This window comes from Nicotiana tabacum, chromosome 1 (genome assembly GCF_000715075.1).
Source record: "Nicotiana tabacum cultivar K326 chromosome 1, ASM71507v2, whole genome shotgun sequence".
NCBI classification, from domain to species: domain Eukaryota; kingdom Viridiplantae; phylum Streptophyta; class Magnoliopsida; order Solanales; family Solanaceae; genus Nicotiana; species Nicotiana tabacum.
Genome location: NC_134080.1, coordinates 67,179,700 through 67,190,140, shown reverse-complemented (window position 1 = coordinate 67,190,140; position 10,441 = coordinate 67,179,700).

Sequence of the window (10,441 nt, the reverse complement as noted above, 5' to 3'; positions counted from 1 at the left end):
TTAGGGGAACGCAGATCTAGAAGGCAAATGATCAGTCGGATCGTTACATTCTCCACATCTTAAACAATTGTTCGTCCTCGAATGGATCTAGAATCATACCTGGAGTGCTAAATAGGTGTGGGTATCTGCTCTGCATGTCCTCCTCAATCTCTCAAGTTGCCTCCTCGACTGGTTGACCCCTCCTCTGAGCCTTTACCGCATAAATCTTCTTGGACCTCAACTGGCGAACCTGCCTATCAACAATGGCAACTTTTCCTCCTTTTAACCCAGACTCTCATCTATCTGAACCGTGTTGTAGTCTAACACATGTGACTTGTCAGCATGATACCTCTGGAGCATAGACACGTGAAAAACTGGATGAACTCCCGATAGACTAGAGGCAAAGCAAGCTCATAAGCAACCTACCCAACTCGCCTCATCACCTCAAATGGGCCTATAAACCTTGGGCTCAACTTGCCTTTCTTCCCGAACCTCATGATTCCCATCGGTGAGACTTTCAGGAGAACTTTCTCGCCTGCCATAAATGATAAATCACGCACCTTCCGATCTGCATAACTCTTCTGTATGGACTGTGCTGTGCGAAGTCACTGCTGAATCAACTTCACCTTCTCCAAGGCATCCTTCATTAAATCAGTACCATATAACCTAGCTTTGCTGGGCTCGAACCATCCGATGGGCGAACGATATCGCTGACCATACAAAGCCTCAAATGGAGTCATCTCAATGCTGGACTAATAACTGTTGTTATAAGAAAACTCAGCGAAAGGCAAGAATCAATCCTACTACCCTCCGAAGTCAATCACACATACTCTGAGCATATCCTCCAAGATCTGAACCATCCGCTCCGACTGTCCGTCGGTCTGCGGATGAAAAGTTGTGTTGAGCTCTACCTGGGTATCCAACTCTCTCTAAACTGCTCTCCGGAAGTGCAAAGTGAACAGAGGGCCTCTATATGAAATGATGGAAACAGGCACACCATGCAACTGAACAATCTTCTGAATGTAAATCTGGGCCAATATCTCTGAAGAATACGTAGTCACAACCGGAATAATGGTCAACCTGTCGATAATGACCCAAACTGCATCAAACTTCCTCAAGGTCCGCAGCAACCCAACTAGGAATTCCATAATGATGCGCTCCCATTTCCACTCAGGTATAACCATCTACCGGAGTAGGCCACCTGGCCTCTCATGCTCATACTTAACCTGCTGACAATTTAGGCACCTCGCTACATACTCAACTATGACCTTCTTCATCCGTCGCTACAAATAATGTTGCCTCAGGTCGCGATATATCTTTGTAGCACCTGGATGAATAAAATATCGAGAACTGTGTGCCTCTTCTAGAATCTTCTCCCTTAATCCATCAACATTAGGAACACATAGACGGCCCTGAAGTCCAGAACACCATCCTCACACATAGTAACCTCTTTGGCACCACCTTGTAGTACTGTCTCCCTAAGAACCAGCAAGTGCGGATCTTTGAAGTGATGAATATTCGTATGTTCGAATAATGAAGACTGAGTGACGACGCAGCCTTTCTAGTCAAGGCATCCACAACCACATTCACTTTTTCCATATGATAAAGGATGGTAATATCATAGTCCTTTAGTAGGTCAAACCACCTGCACTACCTCAAATTGAGATCCCTCTGCTTGAACAAATGTTGCAAGCTATGATGATCGGTGTAAACCTCATAAGACACCTCATAAAGATAATGCCTCCACATCTTGAGAGCATAAACTATCGCAGCCAACTCTAAATCGTGTACTAGGTAATTCTTCTCACGGGGCTTCAGCTGACATGAAGAATATGCAATAATCTCGCCCCTCCTACATCAATACACAACCCAGGCCAACGCGTGAAGCGTCATAATACACAGTATACATCCCTTAACTGGAAGGCAACACTAACATTGGTGTTGTAGTCAATGCGGTCTTGAGCTTCTGGAAGCTCACCTCGCAATCATTGGACTATCGGAATGGAGAACCCTTCCGGGTCAATCTAGCCAAAGGTGCTGCAATGGATGAGAAACCCTCCACAAACCGAAGATAATAACCTACTAACCCCAAGAAGCTCTTGATCTCGGTCATTGTAGTAGGACGAGTCCAACTCTGTATTGCCTCGAACTTCCTGGGATATACTTTAATACCCTCACCTGATTCTAAATGCCCCAAGAATGCCACAAAATCTAACAAGAACTCGCACTTGGAGAACTTAGCATATAGTTTCTTTTCCCGCAAGGTCTGAAGTACCACACTCAAATGTTGCTCGTGCTCATCCATGCTACGCGAGTAGATCAATATGTCATTAATGAAGACAATGACAAACGAGTCAATATATGGCCTGAACACCCGGTTCATCAAATCCATAAACACCAATGGGGCATTGGTCAAGCCGAAGAACATCATTAGAAACTCATAGTGGTCATATCTAGTCCAGAATGTTTTCGGAATATCCAAATCACGAATCTTCAACTGATGATACCCTGATCTCAAGTTGATCTTAGAGAACATCGTGGAACCCTGCAACTGGTCAAACAAATCATCAATACGCGGCATCGAATATCTTTTCTTAGTGGTAACTTTGTTCAAATGGCTGTAATCAATGAACATCCGCATAGTCCCATCCTTCTTCTTCGCGAACAACACAGGTGCACCCCAAGGTGACACACTCGGTCTGACAAACCCCTTTGCTAGAAATTCCTTAATTTGTTCTTTCAACTCCTTCAAACTCCTTTAGAGCCATATGGTACGGTGTAATAGAGATAGGCTGGGTACCTGGAGACAAATCAATAAAGAAATTGATATCACGATCCGGTGGCATACCTGGTAGATTAGAAGGAAACGCACCGGAGAACTCCCGAACCACGGGCACTGAATCAACCACCGGAGTCTCTACAATTGTATCTCGATCATAAGCTAGATAAGCGAAATATCCCTTTTAAACCATGTGTTGAGCCTTCAGGAAAGAGATAACCCGACTAGATGCACTGACAAATGAACCCTTCCACTCCAGTCTAGGCAACTCTGGCATCACCAAGGTAATAGTTTTGACATGGTAATCAAGGACACCATGATATGGAGACAACCAGTTCGTGCCCAGGATGACCTCAAAGTCAGTCATATTGAGCAACAGAAGATCCGCTCTAGTCCCATAACCACAGAAAGTCACGATACAGGATCGGTAGATCCAATCTATAACAACAAAACCACCCACTAGCATGGACACATATACAGGAGTACCCAAGGACTCACGAGGAACACCCAGAAAATGAGCAAATAGATATGAAACATATGAATATGTAGACCCTGGATCAAATAGTACCGAAGCATCCTACCGCAGGACAGAAATAATACCTGTGATCACGGCATCTGAGGCTACTGCATCTGGTCTGGCTAGAAAGGCATAGAACCTAGCTGGAGCACCGCCTGACTGGCCTCCACCTCTAGGACGGCCCCTACCCACCTGCCATCTGCCTCTGGGTGGCCGGACGGCTAGTGCGGTAGTTAGTGCTATAATCATAGGTTGATGACCTTGCTGTACTGCCTTGCCCCGAAGCCTGCGGCAGAATCTCCTCACATGACCAAGATCCCCGCACTCAAAACAACCTCTCCGTGCAAAAAATGACTAACCCTAAGTCTTACTTTAGGGACCTGAACTCCCAGTAGAGTAACCTTGAATGGTCGGTACACGGTAAGAGCTCTCTGGGATGGAGCTAAAATAGGGCCGCACTAGAGCACCCTAGGAGGTGGCGGTGCTGAATATGTGGGCATGCTGGACTGACCCCTTACAAACTGACCTTTGCCCCCAGACGGAGCAACACTAAACCCTCCAGAATATCGAAACTGTGTCCCTCGGCATCTGCTCTCAGACCCACTAACGAACACCCTCGATCCTCTGAGATATCTCTACAACCTCCTGGTGAGGAGTCCCCATCTCAACCTCTCGGGCCATATTGGCCTAGATACCAGAGTGTAAACCCGCAACAAACCTCTATACTCTCTCTGCATCGGTAGGGATATCATAAGTGCATAGCGAGACAAATCAGAGAATCTCGCCTCATAATCGGTCACCCTGCTGAAGTTGCTCAAATTGACCCCGCAACTCTTCCCTTTGAGAGGGTGGAATATATCTCTCCAGAAAGAAATGTGTGAATTGGTACCAAATCAAGGGAGGAGAACCTGCTAGTCTACCGAGAAGATAGGACTGTCACCATCTACAGGCCCTGCCCTCTAGCTGAAAGGTGGTAAAGTCCACCCCGTGGGACTCCAATATCTTCATGTTGTGCATTCTGCCCTGAAACAATCAATAAAGTCATGGGGGTCCTCAGGTCGCTCACCTCCAAAGGCAAGAGGATGTAGCCTAGTCCATGTAGCTTCTGCAGCTCGTCGGCTGCAACTGGTCTAGGCTTTGGTATAGACGCTGCAACTGGCTGAGCTCCACCCACGGGTAGTGCGCCCAGGGTTTGATATACGGCAATTGCATGCTCTGGATCCTAAGCGGTAGGGGTTTGTGCTTCCCCTCCTACTTGAGATGTGGTTGGCTCAGCTGGAAATAAACTAGCATGCATCATAGAATCCATGAACTGCAGCATACAGCCCCTAAACCCCTGGAATCCTGGTGCGAACATGAAATCCACTAGGGATGACTCCGCTGCGGGCACCTAACCATACTCCTCATTAACAGGATCCTCCACTAGATCCACTAGTGGCACAACTGAAGCAACTCTAGAACGCCCTCGTCCTCTACCACGAGCTGTAGCCCTCCCTCGGCCTCTCCCTCGACCTCTAGAAACAAGGGGGAGCAGCTCCTCCATGGCCGGGTACATCTGTCGCGCGTGTTCTCACCATTTGTGAGAGAATAAAAGAAAGATACTTCACACAACATCAACTGTACGATATGAGATAAAGAAAGAGTAGTTTCCTAACACCCTATAGCCTCTCGAAGATAAGTACGCACGTCTCTGCACCAATCCAAAAGACTCTATTAGGCTTGATCATGACTTGTGAGAGCTACCTGAACCTAGTGCTCTGATACCATGTTGGCATGACCCAATTTTCCCTATAGGTCATGATGGCACCCAATGTTGCTGCTAGGCAAGCCAATGGTGAACTAGACATGTATTTATTCTTTTTAATAATTTCAACGTAGTTGACTTTTATTTATCAAGTAAATGAGAAGTGGAAAATTATAGTAAACTAAAGCGTAAACCAATGAAAGAGCAAATACAGTGAAATAAATACTCAAAACCATAAAGTGTCTAGTAGCATGTTCCCAAGACTGGTGTCACAAGTGTATCAGAAATTAGTAGAATATACAAAGCACATATACTACTGTCTAAAATATGAAATGAAAATAGACAGAAATAAATGCAAAGGTGAGATTCTAGGTGCTGCGGAACGACTCAGGAAGCAGCTCACCACTAGGCCTCGGGATATCTGGGATGCGCGTCGGTAGGACCGCCAGATGCACCTGCCTCAGATCCTGCACAATTAGTGCAGGAGTGTAGCGTGAGTACATAAACAACATGTACCCAGTAAGTATCTAGTCTAACCTCGAAGAAGTAGTGACGATGGGTTGACTTTGACACTTATTATGGGCTAGCAATAAAATACAGAAATGCTAAATAGGCATGAGATATGTGAATAATAATAATAATAATAATAATAATAATAATAATAATAATAATAATAATAATAATAATAATAATAATAATAATAATAATAATAATAATAATAATAATAATAATAATAATAATAATAATAATAATAATAATAATAATAATAACACAATAGCAAGCAGTGAATAAATGATTCTTTAACTGATAGTCAATTTAAAAATCTCCAACTAACACATACGAACTCCAATAATTTTGGGCCAATAAATAAATTATAACCTCTCATGTCATAAAAATAATATCAAGTGTAATCGGGCTTCGAACATTATCACGTATGATTCATGCCAAGGTCGTACGGCCTGATCCAGAATAATGTGTACACTGCCGAGGGTCAAGGGGTACGAATCATAGATGCATTTATTATACTGCCGAGGCATTCAGCCCACTCCACAAGAAGAGAGGATACTCTACGAACATCCGATTTAAAAGATATCACAAGACTAATACACAAGGAAGCACAATTTCTATTAACGGTCAAGTAACCCGCCAAAACTCAAAGTAAGTTAAATTCGGCCTTTATGAATCATTTATCAAGTTTCAATATAACTTAAGCTCTTAAATTAACAAGTAGACTCCAAACAATACAAGTATTTCATGATTGTGTCCTAAAACTACCCGAACTTAAGCATGATTTGTAGCTACGCACGGACTCTCGTTACCTCATGCGTACATAACCCCCACAATTAGAAGCAAATAGTAATTTAAAACACCTATGGGGTAAATTCTCTCTTACAAGGTTAGGCAAGAGACTTGCCTCGTCTCAAAGCTCACTTTTCGGCGCACAAATTCACTCTAAAGCCTCAACATGGTGCGGGACAATCCGAAGCTAGCTAAATATTATATAAATTAATCAATATACACTCAAAAGTTCATAATTTAGATATTAGAGTAATTACCCAACCCAAATTGGAAGATTCTTGAAATTCACCCCCAGACCCACGTGGCCAGATTCCGGAAATTTTCGAAGATAAATGTTATCCATAACCTCACGAACTCAAATATATAATTTCTACCCAGTTTCATAATCATTTTCGTGGTTAAATCCCATATTTATCAAAACCTAGGTTTTTAAATAAACTCCCAAAAATTTCACATTTTACCCGTTAAAATCTACCCATAATCTATGTATTGAAATCATATTAGGTTGAACTTACTCACCTTACAATGCTTGATGAAAACCCCTCTCCAAGAAGATCCAAATTTGGACTACATAAGTGAGAAATGGGGAAAATAGGTCTAAGTCCCGTTTTTAAAATGTTTTCTGCCCAGTGGTCCCTTATTTGCGATCGCGATAGGGCATTTGCGATCGCGAAGGCCAAAAATCCAAGCCCAGAAAAATGCCCTTCGTGAACGCGAAACCACCATGCGAACGCAAAGGCTTAGCTGGCCTGCCCATCATGAACGCGAAGGCCATCAATTGACCCCTTCACCAGTTGGCCTCTCACTTCGCGAACGCGAAGACCTGAGCGCGAACGCGAAGGTCAGTGGCCCAGAGCCCTGCAAATGCAGTCTCCTTCTCAAGAATGCATAGGGAAATATCCCACCCAAGCTCATTCCTTCATCACGAACGTGATTACGGCACCGCATTCGCGAAGAAGGAAATCAGAACAATAATTTTGGTGTTTCCAACTTAGCTCCAGGCGGTCTGAAACACACTCGAGCCACTAAGGACCCGGTCTCAATACACGCACAAGTCCATAAATATAGTATGGACCTGCTCGAACTTTCGGAACACATAAAACAATAACGAAACTAAGAATCGCACCCCAAAATTAAATTGAATCAACCTGTGAACTTCAAACTTCTCAACTAGCTCTGAATGCGCCGAAACATACTTAGACTACTCGGAATGACACCAAATTTTGCGTGTAAGTCTTAAATCACCATACAGAACTATTTCCAGGCTCGAAATTCCAAACGCGGTAACATCAAAACCTACTCCAAACCAAACTTAAAGAACTTGAAAACCTTCAATGCGCCAACTTTAAATATTAAGCGCCTAAACGCTCACAGGTCATCCGAAACTCGATTCGAACATACGCGCAAGTCTAAAATTATCATACAATCCTATTGGGACCGTCAAATTCCAGTTCCGAGATTGTTTACTCAAAATATTAAATCAAGTCAAAGTTAACCATTTTAAGCCACTATTAAGGAACTAAGTATTCTGATTTCAACCCGAACCGTTCCAAACCCCAACTAACCATCCATGCAAGTCATAAAATTGTAAAAGCACATATGGAGTGTTAATTAGGGAAACAGGGATCTAGAAGGCAAAATGGCCGGTCATGTCATTACTGGAATTTTTATCATCCATCACTAAGTAAGTGATTCATACTCATTGTGAGCTCAATGCATGGATTATGTATGAATTTAAACATGGGAATTGGTAGAAATTGTGAAAAAAATTAAAGAAAACCTAGAAATGATATTTTTGAGTTTTGACCATGAAATTAGACATAAAATATAAAATAAATTATATATTTGAGTTCGTGATGCTATGAGTAATATTTATCTTCGAAAATTTTTGGAACCTGGGCGGCCCGGGGGTTGACTTTTCGTGGGGAGTTGAGAATTGCTTCTTATTGTTAAATTACGAATCTTTGAGTATATTTGATTGATTTACACATTCTTTGACTAGTTTCGGATTGTTTGGCATGAGTTTGAGGAGTTAGAGAGGCGTTGGAGTCGGTTATCAAATTTTGGAGCGAGGTAAATCTCTTGTCTAACCTTGTAAGAGGGAATGTACCCTGTAGGTGCTATTTTTTGTTATGTGCTACGTGTTAGGGGAGGTATGCACGTATGCGGTGACAAGTGTCCATGCATATGCTAGATTCTTGATTATGTCCAGATAGACTTAGACTCACACCATATGCTAATTGTACTATTTGAGTTATTTTTGCCTGTTTAAATGCCTTAATTATTATTTTTGCCTGAGACTGGACTTGCATAGAGAATCGAACTTTGCTATTTTAGATACTTGACGTGCTACTTGATTATTCGTGAAAATTATACTTCCTTTTACGACCCTTCAAGCTTCACTACTCTTATCAGGTCGTTCGCCTCGACAATATCATGTAACATATTCTTATGGGATGGGGTCGTTCGCTCGGCAGTATTATGAGATGCATCTATAGATTGGATCATACGACCTCGGTAGCATACACTACTCTTATGTTATCGGCATGTACGCCATGGCAGGATAGTATATCATTACTCTTATTGGATCGGGTTGTTCGCCTCGGCAGACTCGTCGTTATATTCGATCGGGAGTCAAAGTATATATTTGAGTCTTCCTGACTTGAGATTTGGCATTTTATTTGTTAATGATCATGTATGTATTCCATTCAAGTAAGTATCTGGGATTTGAGGATCTCGTATGTACCCTTCTGTTGAGGATCGTGTTATACGCTTATACCTGTTCTCGTTGCTTTTACTTTCTATGCCTCATACATGTCTACTTTAATTGTACTTGATTATTGAACCACCAGTAAGTGTCGATGTCGACCCCTCGTCAATACTTCTTCGAGGTTAGGCTAGATACTTACTGGGTAAGCGTTGATTTACGTACACATACTATACTTCTGTACTAATTGTGCAGGTACGGAGGCATGTACATTTAGTGGTTACACAGATGCGTAGACACATCTGCTGAGGAGACTTTGTGGTGAGCTGCATTCCACATTACGATCCACAGCACACGGGGTCCCCCTTCCTATTCATTTATTGTATTTTGTCTATTTTCTATTCCAGACAGTTGTGGTGCTAGTATTGTATATTAGAGTAGATGTTCATGCACTTGCAACACTGAGTTTTGGGGATTTAGATTCTTGTTCTTGTTGTATTGTGTTATGATATTCGGGCTTATGTTGTGACCACGTTTGAATATTTACTATAATATCAAAACAAATTCTACAAAAACGTAAAAACTTCGCTTATTTATTTCATTGTTTGTTTCAAGATGCGAAATGAACTAACTATCGGCGTGTTGATTTAATTGCTGGCTTGCTTAACGGCTGCATTTGGCGTCATCACGGCCTATGATGGGAAATGGGCCGTGACATGCACGAAAGATTGATAACAGATAAGGATTTTATTCGTGTTTGTGATGGAGTTCAAAAATTCTCCTATAAGAAAAATTAGAAAAAGGGGAGTTATTAGTTCATTTGGTCGAGCTTCGAGATAGTAAAACAGTTATTCAGCATCCAATTGATCAACATACCCTTAAAAGGCAGAATTAATGCCGCCATGCTGAGCCACGTGAGGAATATCTTATATTTCGTCTCCAGGCTGTAAATTAGACATCTTTTAAAATTTGACTTTAGATACTAATTTTATTGAGCCCCTCTAGAGAATCTTGTGCTCCAACACCTTGTTTTGAGGTTGTGATTCACTTTGTCGTGAATTCCCCATGAACGCCATGCTGAGTCACGAAAGGGGCGTCTTATATTTCGTTATCAAGGAAGCTATTTCCAAGTTACGTTGTTACATTAGATCGCCACAGAGGGAACATAGTTCTAAGGGAATCTGATCTAAGAAGACATTTCATATTCGGAAAAGTCGAGTTTACTAGTCTGGTCTCATCGCCCTTGGACAACCCTCTGATCATTAACGTAACGCGTTCTCCTCTGATATGCAGTACCCTATCTGTGAAGCTCATGGTGGAGGAGATGCCACTTGTGTGGACGGTGTGGACAAGATGTAAAAGTTTAAGTTGAATTATGCACAACTTTACCATGTACCAATGGAGGAGGAAGTGTGC